The sequence below is a fragment of the Megalops cyprinoides genome, chromosome 7 (genome assembly GCF_013368585.1).
Source record: "Megalops cyprinoides isolate fMegCyp1 chromosome 7, fMegCyp1.pri, whole genome shotgun sequence".
In the NCBI taxonomy this organism is placed as follows: Eukaryota; Metazoa; Chordata; class Actinopteri; order Elopiformes; family Megalopidae; genus Megalops; species Megalops cyprinoides.
Genome location: NC_050589.1, coordinates 23,916,666 through 23,928,836, shown reverse-complemented (window position 1 = coordinate 23,928,836; position 12,171 = coordinate 23,916,666). Strand labels below are relative to the sequence as shown.

The 12,171-nt window shown below is 43.9% G+C and overlaps 1 protein-coding gene across 9 annotated transcripts in view; it reads right to left on the bottom strand.

Annotated features, from left to right (window-relative positions):
- The window catches only part of camta1a (calmodulin binding transcription activator 1a), a 309,841-nt gene that overhangs the window by 252,915 nt on the left and 44,755 nt on the right, over positions 1-12,171 (bottom strand). The window lies entirely within an intron of this gene.

Below are 12,171 nucleotides of genomic sequence, written 5' to 3'. Positions count from 1 at the left end.
ATGCAGCTGGATATTTACTGGAGCAATTTAGGTTAAGCACCTTGTTCAAGGGTACAACGGCATTACCCCACCTGGGAATCCAACCTGCAAACCTCTGATTACAAGCGCAGCTTCCTTGCCGTGCCGCCGCCGTGCCCCGGCCGCACCTGCTCACCTGGAGAAATGTGTTTATCAGCGCAGATAAAAGACAAAAAAAGAGAGTGAAAAGGCTGAAACTGTTCAGGCGGGGCGTTCGCAGTTGTTAGTACTTTGATGGGAAAACCTCTGGGAAAAACAGACCGCTTCTGGAGAGGAAATTAACAGGCCAGTAGGGGGCACTCTTCCTTCAGGACCCAGTAAATCCAATGCCTGAGCAAAACAGCTTGCCTTCCCAATCAGACACGTTTCCCTAGGCTGTGACAGCCAATGAGAAGGCTCACAGTTGACCCGGCTATTTACATAAAGGTTATAAAAAATAAAATGAAAAAAAAAATGAGTGATACCTGCCACTTGCTGTGAGTGGCTGGATATCAGGAAGCATAGAATCAGATCTTAAAGTAAGTTAACTGAGAGAGTAAATGGTCTGAATCTGAATATGGTCTCCAGCTGGTTTTACATACCGACATAGTGCCAGCCAGCCATACCTTAGCGCTGTTTTAGGCCCAGGAAACCGCCAGCGGACAGCCCAGATTTAATAAAGACTTCCACATGCTCGGAGAAGTTCTTTAATATTTCACAATGGTAATTTCCGCGAGTTTAACACAGTTTTGCGTCAAACCACAAACAGCATGATAAATACCCAGCTTGTACACTGCTGAGAAAAAAACAGTTACAGAAGGAATAAAACAAAGGCTCTTTTTCGTTTCTTTCCACACATGAAAGATGAGGCAACTGCTTTTTTCAAAGATCAAGTTTGGCAACTTTGGAAAAAAAGTCCAGCGTGATATTGAGATGAAGAACATTAAGCCACTGACCTCTTAAAACAATAGCTGCCACTTTTCAGGTGCCACTCAGATTCATTAACAAAGGAAACGGAGTACCTCAGACCTCTTTAGACTACACGTGCCGTGCCCATTGGGGTTTCAGAGAAATGGACGTCAATGACAGGGTGATGAAGCTGCACAATGCAGGAGCTGAAGATATGAGTGCTAACACCTCCAACACAATATAGTCACACCTTTCCCTACACAAACATGATGGCTACATCTCAACTGGAGTGCGGTCATGTGCATGAAAAAACACGTCTACGTGCATGTACACGTACACATACACACATGGATGTACACACAGAGGAATCAACACTTTCATCGATGATCTAGCTGGTGTAACTTGCTCATTGGAAATGTTCTGTGTTATGTTTTTCCGGTCATGAAGGTGAATGTTCACTTCCTTACTGTCACATGACGAGGAGCCAGGAGGTTGAGCTCTCGTATTTCTGCCTGCACACGGATAAGTCACTATCCTGGAGCTTCACACCAGCACATGGGCATTACACTGGTCTCTACTGCCTCAGAACCTGCCACAAGAGGCAGTCCACCATCTTAAGCATGCTGATCCAACCAGGTTCTCAAACAAGAAGCTTGAAAGCAATTTGTAAGGATGTGACCATCTCAGTGACACTGAGATGACGTTATCTCACTACACAGAACAGGAACTGGTGGCCTGATCTCTGGGCCTCAGGTGTGTGTGCAGAGCTGGTGATGCAGAGAACACATGTATGATGGCTGTCACAAGCTCAGGTGCGGAGCAGCTGTGCCAAGATGCAGGGGTGAAACCTTTGATTGGCCCAGATGGCACTGGGAGTGGCTCCAAAGCCCAGTAAGGTGGCCTGCCATACATTGCCATTTATAACATCTGCTTCAACCAGGCAACCTGCATCAGGTAAAAATGCCTGTGCCAGGTCTGCAGTTCCTGGTCTTCTTGGTTTAATTATTTATAGACAGGATGAGGCAGTGGGATGGACAAACGCTCGCTTATGTCTAACTAACGTTACGTCTAACCACAAGAGGCTTCATTAACTCCATAATGGATGGAGCTACCAGGGGAAATGGGACATCCCACCCATTTGAAACCAGCTGTAGCATTTTGCTGTGGAAAGCAAAGTCTTCACTGGTTTGAAAAGGCGGGCGGCTGATGGCTGGTGGTAGCTCTGCCCATGACATGGTTCATGAAGCCTCACTCTCCAAACGTCACCGGTTGGTTCCCAGGGGTGCTGCCACACGGTCGAGTCTGTGAGAACACCTAGTGCTTTGTGACAGCTGCCCTTGTGCCGCATTCATTTCGCAAAGTGAAGATTTCATTTTTCTGATGGCCATATGTCATCAATCAAACACCACCCTCCCAGCGTTAGGATGCTTACATGTTTTCAGAGCAACATGTGCATGTCTCCTGGCAAATTAAACAGGAGTAGATTATTCTTCCTTTGCTCAATGTTACACCATCGACATGATGAATTAGCAGAGGTTATTGCACGTCTGTTTTTAGAAGTCAGTAAAGAGGATACAGTTCAACTGCAGGGAAAAATGAGATGAGAATGTAGTGTCTCTACACTCAGTCCAGGACTGACTGAGATTTTTTCTTAGACTCTCCTCAAGAATCAAGTTCAAGAACACGACTTTGTTTGCATCCGTCCACATGTCATTCCTGTCATTGTTGTGTCTTTCCTATGTCTGGTTCTGCTAAGAGCAGTCCACACTCTGGCAGGACTCCACTGTAACCACTTGACCCTTCACTCTTGCCCTTGTAGAGGCTTTGTACACCTGGAGAAACATTTTTCCCACCCTTCTGAAATTTGTCTTTTTGTTTCTTTCCTATCTTGCGATGGGATAGTTCAAGCAAACAAATTAGGAAAGAAACCAAATACTCAAACGTGACATCAATAATTGACTAATTTGGTCATTATTGGAATTCTTGCCGTTTATCGAAAATCAAAAATATTATCAAAAATAATCCTGTCAGTATTCATAAAGGACCCTGTAACATATAGACTATTCATTGATAATAACACCTTTTTTCACTGCTTGAAAGTACAAGTGTATGCAGATCTCTGTGGTGAGTCACTCTTTACACAGAGGGAAATGAAGCTGAATGAATGAAAGAATGAAGGAAATTAAGAAATTCACAGGCGCAAGAACAAAAAAGGGTCTGATTATTCACATATTTGATCTTGGACACCTTAGAATGAAAGAATATCAGATTATTCATGCAGATCCACAAAACAAACAGAATGGACAGAAACGATGTAAGGTGCATGTCAACATGTTCGGAAAAAGTCAGGCCATTTTTTTTTTTTTGGTATGTGTTTTTCCTCAGCCATTGCACAATGACACCGTGAATGAAAACACCAAGAGAACGCAATCAGCAAAAGAGCCTCTTAATCAACAGTGAATGCCATTTTGGTTACATGCACTGACAAACACCTCAGTTGATGTAGACCAATCCACATCAAGTGGATGAGCCAACGTATATGCAATGTCTCTGACTGCCTTCAATGTCTCTTTTGGTGTAAAATTAAAAGGTATAAAATAAAAGGTATATGTTTGCGTGTGTGTGTGCATCTGTGTGTGTGTGTGTGTGCGTGTGTGTGCGTGTGTGTGTGTGTGTGTGTGCGTGTGTGTGCGTGTGTGTGCGTGTGCGCACACGTGAACTTGAGTGTTTCAATTTGTGATGGAAAAATGAATGGTGTGTATTACAGTAACTTTATTCACTCTAACCTGAAGTGTCCAATCAGCTTGCGAGGTGGAGACCCACTGTACATCGGTGTTCAATCGCTAATCCTGTCCTGAAGGCACTGCACCAAACAGTGCCATTAGAGGTACAAATGAAGGAAAAATCACTGCCGCTTGATTGATGGGCCAGCTCCAACAAAGATAAGCCACCGCTTCGCTCCCAAAAGCTGAAACTGAAACAACTCCGCTCAACACCTCAGGTGATTATTATCAGTAATTCTTTGAAAATTACGCTCTCTCATTTTAAAAAATCAACAGACAGGAGTCAAGGACAAAAGCTGTCTGGCTGAGAGAGAAATTGACTTTACTGTCGTTGTTTGACTTCTCTTTAATAATGCAACTGTTGTGATGAGATTGTTTTTTTTTCTCCCCAAAGCTAATCACTAGCATGAATTGATTGGACTAGGCCAGGAAAGTCAAATGGTGCTGGAAGCTTTAGTGCCTTTTTTTTTTTTTTTTACAGATGGATGGTTTGTTTCTTCTTTGGGGGGAAGGTGGGGGGGGGGGGGTATCGCTGAGTATGGAAAAAAAATAATTTCAGGTTTTCAAGGAAATTCTCTCCTGGGGACATTCACCACTAAAAAGGTTAGATTTCAGGGTGGATAGCACAGGCTGGTTAGAGATTTCAGGGTGGATAGCACTTCCCACAAAATGAGGGACAATATGTGACTGTTCATATCTTATAATCAGTTCACATCCATAGTTTATGATGAGCTCATTAATAATACCTAAACACCTGTGTATTATGTCTGAAAATGTTAATTTATCCCTCTTTGCCTAATGTCTGAAAATGTCAAATTTGTATGTTTTATTTGTAACTGTATGCTTTGACAATATGAGACTAACCCTGTCATATCAATAAAGTATTCTGAATTTGATATATAGATATATATAGATATATTGATATATAGAAATACAGACAAAGGGAAACAAAGGGAGAGAGAAATATAAAAGACAAAGTGAAAGACTTATAGAGGCAAAGAAAGAAGGAGAGGAGGATATGAATTCTGTACATCTAGGAAACCTTCCATCTTCAGCTTTTTTCTTGCCTCCTCTTTAAGAAAAGCCTTGGCTTTCCACGAGACCTGACAGATGCTGTAGTTAAGTTATTAAAGCTGGCTGCAATGGAAAACTGACACTCCCATCTAGAGACAGCTCTGGCTCTATGACAGTGAATAACAGTTGTCATCGCTGTGTCTGAATTGTAATCGATAGATTATGTATCTATATGTGCTGGTGTGTGAAAGCAAATGTCAGCAAGTCACTCTGCTGTTGCGACCCTCGGCCAGCTCGCTATTGCCCTTCTTAACAAGACATTTGGTTAAATATGTCAAACCTTTGACAGGTGGTATGTGTGAGGCGTTTAAATGTCAATTATTATTACTAGCATTATTTCAATGTCATCTCCACACACAAAACACTAATGGCTGTGACCCCCTCTCCACTTCTGTGGAAGAGTGTTTCCGTGGAAACCCTCTCCGTGGACACCTGCTTCCGTGGAAACCCAGTGGTGATAAAACTGAAGGATTATGTGTTACTGGTACAAACACAGTGAATACAAGAGCACAAACGCTGAGCACAGAAGGAAGGAGAGGCCAGAAGGAAAAGGAAGGAGGAGGAGAGGACAAAACAAAAGACAAGGAGAAGGAGAAGGAGAGGTGAGGATGAGGAAGAGGAGGAGGAGGAAGGAGAGGTGAGGATGAAGAAGGAGAAGCAGAGAGGGACAAGTGAGGAGGAGAAAGGAAGGAGGAAGAGAGAATGAAAAGAGGCAAGGAGAAGAAGAGGTGAGGAGGTGAAGGAGGAGGAGGAGAAGGAGAAGAGGTGAGGACGTGAAGGAGGAGGAGGAGAAGGAGAAGAGGTGAGCAGGTGAAGGAAAACGAGAAGGAAGAGGGGGAGAGGTGAGGAGGAAGAAGGAGAAGCGGAGAAGGAAAAGAACAGCAAGGAGGGGGGGGGGGGTGTGAGGAGGAGGACAGAGTGGCATCATCTGCACACCGTGTAGCTTCAAAGCTAAGCCAGTCATCTGTCAGCAGGCAAAATGCACACTGTTTTAGCGCGGGTGTTTTAGTCCCCATCTCTTGCTCCTGGCATGTGTACAGTAGCTATTTTTGCAACAGTCATTTATTGTGTGCGAGTGACATATGTTGTCTTATTTGAGTAAAAGGCCAAGGAAATTCCCCTCATGAGAGATAATAAAGTCTTATTGCGCTGTACTGTAAATCACTAGGGCAGAGAAAGAGAAAAAGAGAGTCAGAAAGGGGAAACAAAGAATGGCAGAGAGAAACAGGAAGAAAGAATAAAAGTAAGAAAGACTGAGAGAGAGAGAGAGAGAGAGAGAGAAAGGATGGCGATTGGAGTCCGGCAGATGAAACTCCATTGAGAGGGGTATCATGTTACAGAGAAACTGAGACCTGCTCTATTAATAGCACCTCAACCTTGCTGAAAATTCCAACTGCAGATCAAGGATACTGGGTGGAGAGGTCAATATAACATCTGGATTCATCCCTAGTATGTGTACTTGAGACTGACCTCTGGAAGGGGCTGTCATTTGAATCATGTGGTGCTGGCTGATTTGCATGGCATCTGAACCTTAACATAAGTATACTGTGTCATTTTAAATAGCCTTAATGTCACTTGTTTCATGCATATATTGTTCTCAGTCATGCATAAAACACTCATAAAACCTTCATGAAATCTACATAATGTCTCATAAGTCTTGTCGTAAAACATCCATAAACATAACCTATACAAACACATAAACATAATCTACAACAGCCGGAAATTCACAATGCAATAAATGATAAGCATTACAACATTGGTGACATTGCATCACATGTCAAATTACATAAGGAAACTGCTACGACACCTGTGTTATAAAGCCACAAAACTCATGTCAGGAGAAAAGCACGACGCTAACAGTCATCTTAACTTTATGTGTTTAAAACGGAGCAGTGTTTTATGTGTTTTATGTCCTTAATACACAGATCAGAGAGGTTTCCCAGCCTGCGAGATAAAAAAACAAGGGAATGGAAACCTTCCACACATCTGAAAAGCTGCCACAGAGAATGAGTGACAGCTTTATTCCTGGTCTTACACAGTGCGAGTGGGTGACAGCAGACTGGGGTTTAATGAAGAGAAAAGCTCCCTTCTGATGGCCCTTTAAAGTTTTTTTTTATGGAAAGAAAACATAATTTCTTTGACAGACAGGCTCCAGGAGACAGAGAGCACCCAGCTACCCCTAGGATATCAGCAGAGGCTAAAAACGTTGCTTTTAAACTGCTCAGTGCGTTCAAATTGACTTCCCACTGTTTTGGGTGATTAGCAAATGCTTCAGTTTAAAAGACCCATCAGCAGCTGACTCCATATTACACAGTCATATCTACTCTGCCACCCTTACCTTTGCCAACTTCGCATTACAAATCTTTCTGAGTCATATCAAATCATTTTGATTATGAGAAAGAAAGTATAAATTGTTCTTAACTTTATACTAATCTTTTTTTGTGATAATTGAAGCTTTCATGCGGAGCGAGCGGTAGTTAAGGAAATGCCATCACATTAGGCACAATTAGGCAGAAGAGGAATCAGCCACTGATGACAGATCCCTCTTTAAAACACTGTGCGTGTTAATCACACAAAACATTGAAGAAAAAAAAAACAAACATTCCAAGGACAGTCAGTGATTTAAAAGAGGAGGTTCGAGACCCAGAAACATCCACTTCTGCACACGCTAAGACCCTCACATATTTTAATGCCGCTGGCATCAAATGCCATTGATTTTCTAATCACGAGCAAACGATGATTGAGGCAAATCTGGCCCTTATCTCTCCGGTCACAAAATGCTTGTTCCTGGACTCAGTTTGACTTTGAGTTCCCTGCCCAAGGGGATTACAAGGACAAAGACACTCTGCCTTGCTTACAGAACATTGAATAGATTTCATTTGTAGCTGATAAAAGTAAAAAATATACAAACACCTTCTCCCTCCCACCCCTTGCAAAAAAATAATAAAATAAAAACAATGAACACCATAAAGCACCTAACACAAAAAATGTCTTTCAGAGTCATTTCCATTTAAAGTAGTGAAAGGCTTAGAGAAAGAATACAAACTCACCCTGACAGAGCCTTCCAACTAAGCATTTTTGTTACCACGGATAAAGAGATGTTTAGAAAAAGCAAGTGGTATTGACTTAATATATTAACCACTATTAACCACTTACAAATTGTGACTTTATCATACTAGAGTGCCATAAAAATGAAGGAAACATGTAGAAAATGGCTAAATGTCCCCCTGAACTGCATCCAGCCCTAGCCCCTAGTGAGCTGTGTACAGAAAGTGACTTTTGGAGGGCAATCTGGTGAGTTTCTAGCCTGAAGAGCTGGCAGCACTGCCCTGGCACAGCCCTAAACTGTGCAACACTTTGTTTTCCTGTCCACTGCTGCTCTCCTTCATCTGACATCCTGCATGCAGGGCTCCTGCTACGGACCTCCATTTGGGCTCTGTGGACATGTTTCCTGCCCCTTGCAGTAAAAACATGAACTAGACTTACACCTTGGCTTTCGGAGCTCGCAGCAGGGAAACCTTCGGAGCTAATACTGTGCCAGCATCTCAATACACCTCAATTAGCACAAGCTTCCCCTCTGCCCTGTCTTATTTCATAGCTAATTACTCTTTCTTTAATAAACCTGCCTCTTGACCAAGGATTAGCCTCTGAGACTCACAACCACGCTCTTCTATGGGCTCAGTGTCCTTTTGCAGAGGTCAGGGACACAGCTGCTGACTGCACAGGGCTACACAGGGGCAGCACAGGCACAACTCAGGGGAAACACCCATTGCAACACAGGGTTAACATGGGAAACACAGGGGCAATACAAGGGCAATACAGCCCCAACATAGAGGTAAGAGAAAGGTGACTAGTAGGCAACACAGATGAACTACAGATGTAACACAAGGGAAACCCAGGGACACATGGGACAAAGTAGAGTGAAAATGGAAGTAACACGGCACGGGGGAAACGCACAGAAAATGGAGGGTCAATACAGGGTGAACACAGAGGAAGCACAGGGGCAACAAAGCAGCACCACAGGAGAGGCGTAGGGACATCAGAGGGGTGTCGCGGGACTCTCTCTCATTTCTGGGAGCCCCACCATCCTCGCACCTGTTTTCCCTAAAACACAAACGCCAAAAGCACCCCCCCCCCCGTGCAAAAAGAAAAGGCCGCCACACACTGTACCCGGGAGTAAATGGCTTTGATGAATAGGGGTCATTGTGCTACAGCTGCTTGTTCTAATTACTCCATTTTCTGACTTACTGCTCTCAGGCTCCCGTTTGTGTAAACGCGGGGCTGTGCATCCCTCCTGTGCTCATGAGCCCCGGCCTGAGGCTCCTTCACCATCTTCCACTGCCCACCTTCCGCTGCACATTCAGGCAATTTTAGAGTGCCTGCCTCTCTCACAGAATGAACCACTGACACACGTACACAAATGCACCCGAGAACCTCAGTATGCCTGATTTTTCTGCAATAATCAAGGGGTATAGGGAGAACTGAACAAACACACATACAGTAAATCATTCAGGTGATGGCTGAATGTAGCGTGACGAAACCGCGCTCTCGATCACAGTCCTCAGCGCATTAACAAGACATCCTTCACGTAGCACGGACGTCTTGCTTTCACGGATTCTGTTGTGAAAAGCTGGAGGACTCTATTCCTGACAAGCAATGAGATCTCCAGGCGTTCTTGTAGTCAGGGTTTGGACGCTGTCTTCGGTATAGAATGTAAGTATCATTTTCTTTCTGCAGTAGCTTTTCTTGGACATACCACCATCTGTCAGTCAAACTGTACACTGGTGATAAAAACAATGTAAGGAGAAACCACCTTTTTAGGCTGCTGTATATCCTCAGCATGGCATCTACAGAAGCTATTTCTATGCCTCTGGTTAATGACCAACTTTCTGTACTAGCTTGCAACTTGTCTACTGGTAGAATGAACTCGAAGCTATTAGAACAGTATTTGGCTGTCATGCCAACGGCTTTAGGTGCTGTTGCAACCAACCAAAGGTGCAGACAAAGCTTTAACTGACATCTGGAACATCATTATTATGTGCATAAAACACACTGAATGTTACAGAAAAGCAGCAACACATTCATTTCTTAGCACTAGCCTTCAGGGAACACCAATGGCCCTAGTGTGAACATTGTAGGAATGTAATAGCAGCGTTAGGAACGTGACCATGCAACGCGTTATTAATGTGGCTCTACCACGCGAGCAAATCGACAGAGAGCGCGGACCGGCCTCATGGAGACTTATTCCCATGTCCTTGGTAAAAGGAAAATTAACCACAAAAACAGAGTAGATATTAAAAAATGAAGAAAGAACGCCTGCAGACACAGGGAAGAAAATGTGTGTCACGTGACCACGGCCACTATGGTATTCCGAGTGATTACTTCCATCTCATGTTCTCACTCCTTCACCATATACATATAGATGGATCTACCCATCTCCCCCCCTTGGAATGTTTTTTTTTTTAACACGCTCCTGTAGGTTTGTACTTAAATCCTATCACCTGACAGGAATCCACTGATGCACATCTGCTTTTGAAGGTTATCTGTGTTTGGTTTCATGCCTGAGGGCACCCATTATTTACATAGCCAACTCCCAGAATCCCCTGGGGTCTGGGAAGGAAGTGTTAATATAATATCGCTCTCCTGGTTTGTGGTGAACTAGCCGCATCTCAGCAACTTCAGGGGTGGCGGCAGTGGAGTTTTCACTCTGCACAGGAGGTGATGATAAGCTGGGAGGACAGGCCAGAGATATTAGTCGTTTAAATCTGGGGTTCCCTGACTCGGGGAGCCCCTGGGGACCCATCTTTTCCAGGCTATTGTTTTTTTTTCCCCCCGCAACCGACATGGAGACAAATCAAAATATAATAATGTTAACAACAAAGCTGGTTACAGAAGGCCCCGAAGACACACACATTTTCTTCGTAGGGGTAAAAAAATGAAACTTTCACTGAAGTACAGCAGAGAGAGGGAGAGAGAGAGAAATCAAATAAAAATAGAACTTTTATTTCCAGATGCATTAGAATGCTTTGAGCTGCCGTTTGTTATTATGCTGCTATCATTCAAGGGTGAGACTGACTGGAAAAAAAGCTTTTTCTTCAGCAAAACTTCAAATAAACACAATGTTTTGTGATGCGTTATAAATATCTAAACAATTTTCCCAATGAAATAATATAGTATGAATAAGGCATAAACAACAAAGTATCGGCAAACAGAAATTATTTAGAACATACTTCTACAATGGCGCCACAATCCATCAAAGAATTGAAGTAACCCTCCGTACTGAAAGACCGTATTAACAACATACAGCATTTTAGTGAAACCTTCACACGAATACGGTGGCCACGTATTCTGAGTTACCTGGAGCCCTGGGTCTGAAGCGGAGAAGTGCAAAAGGACAGAGCAGTAATTAGGACAGGGCTTCAGTGCGCGGAGCCCGTTTGATATGGACATGACAGGAGTATTTATAGAGCCACGGCGCGCTGCCTCCTCTGTGAGATTGTACCTATCAGGCCGCCATCGGGCAGCCCAGCTCACTCACTCGAAAACCCATCATGTCAGCAAACAGCCCGCAGAAAACATGACGTGTTAACAGGTCTGGGGGGAGGGGGGGGGGCGTAGTGAGGGGTGCGCTGGGACAGTATATTCCCGCCTGCACGGCGACCCATCCCGCTGCAAGAGATTACATCAGGAGGGAACACTTCATTAAAAAAAGCAATTTTAGCCCAACTGTAAGGGCAGTGATGGTGTTTCCATGGCAGTGCTGCGTGGGACTCCAGAGAGGAACGCCGTTTCCTTTCCTCAAAAGGCCATCATTTTTGTTTTGTTTTTTAAAGACTTCTATGTTTGTTCCTTCCTCTTTCAGATTGGCAGTTTTTTTTTTTTTGTTTTTGTTTGTTGCTTATCGGAAGGTGAGGTGTTAGATCACAGCTTAGCCTAATCTTGATCGATCTGGTTTGCTGGCGAGGCCCGCAGCAGAGGAAGTCTCCCAGCGACAGTGCTGGAGCAGTGTCGCGGTCTTTGAGAACAAACTCCATGAATAACACCCCTGCTATCAGCCAAGCGCAAAAGAGGAAAGTGCTGCTTCGAGAATTCTCAGATCGGGGGAAATATTTCAGGCGCTCGCACAAAATTCAAATTGTACAGAAACACGGAAGCGCATATTTTTCAAAATCGAGTCCCCCGGGCGAGTTCCGATGTCAATGGTCACTGCAAGCTCCTGCATGCGAGAATAAACCCATGGGGAAATCCATACGCATTCAGATTGGGGGGGAGGGTTATGAGACGCATTTGCCTGGATTACTCCATACGGTGTTTCCCCTCAGGGACAGGGAAATGCAAAGTGTTATTGCATGTGTTACACACTCTTTTATGGACTGTTTGGCTGAAGCCCCTATCTGCAGCGATTACG